Below are 1107 nucleotides of genomic sequence, written 5' to 3' on the forward strand. Positions count from 1 at the left end.
ACATATTCTTATGCATTACGTGTTATGCGTTATGCAAGAGTCTGTGCTCCCCGCTTTAAGTTGTAGACGTAAGTAACGCACAAGGATTGGCGTATGACTTTAACTTATGTATATTGCCATAGGCATTGCCAATGCTTGTGCGTTATTTACGTCTACAACTTAAGACTGCCGTAAAGCGTTACGGCAATTCTTGTGCTCATACCCTTCGCTATTGCTTACGTATGGTCTTACGGTCTCTATTGTAATTGGTCGATTCGCTTACTGCTTAAGTCGAAAGGCCGCGACACAGACTTTTGCATAAAGCATAATGCATAGTGCATAAACGAATCAACTAATCAGAATCTTTCCTTTCCTCCCATTCCATGGAAAAGAAGAATTTCGATTGGTTGATTCTCTTATGCACTATGCGTTATGCGTTATGCAAAAGCTTGTGTCTGGGCTCTTACGCCTTCAGTTTTTTTATGTGCCATGGCCTTTAAGTACTGGCGGGAAAGCCTTACGGACGGAAATGACGTCACAAATTATGGCTTAAAGCTTAAATCTTAGATCTTAAGATCTCATTGTAGACGCCGCTTAATGTCCCGCTCAACCTATCTGCTTTTTTTACCAATCATCGCAGTTTACTCGTACCCAGTTAGCAAAATACCTCCACGGTATTGGTACGGTGAGCGTACGGCGTATTATGGTCTGTTTTCTGTGGCTAAACTAGTGTACACTTTTGGAACTTAAAGTGAGAAAGATATACGTTTGATATTTGTTTAAAGCGAGAAAGAGAGTTCTAGAACAGTCTAGTGCAGGAACAGAAAACAGACCATATGTATTCCGATACCGTATCTGTCAGGTATGTGCGTACAGTACCGGTACACTGTATTGGTACACAGTATGGCTACTGTAGCGCCACTGTGCATGTGATGCAGGGTGGGGTGATCCCGATTGATCACGATTCGATTGGACACCACCAATCACAGCGATCGGTGCCTAGGAACTTTGTAGTCTCAAGCGCTGTGAGTGGCTCGTGTCCAATTGAGCCGTGTCCAACTGGGTGCCACCATCGACATCTAGAATGGACCGCTGGTGGCAATGGTGGGGGTAGAAAGACGATTAGAG

The sequence above is a fragment of the Trachymyrmex cornetzi genome, unplaced genomic scaffold, assembly GCF_001594075.2.
Source record: "Trachymyrmex cornetzi isolate Tcor2-1 unplaced genomic scaffold, Tcor1.1 scaffold718, whole genome shotgun sequence".
NCBI classification, from domain to species: domain Eukaryota; kingdom Metazoa; phylum Arthropoda; class Insecta; order Hymenoptera; family Formicidae; genus Trachymyrmex; species Trachymyrmex cornetzi.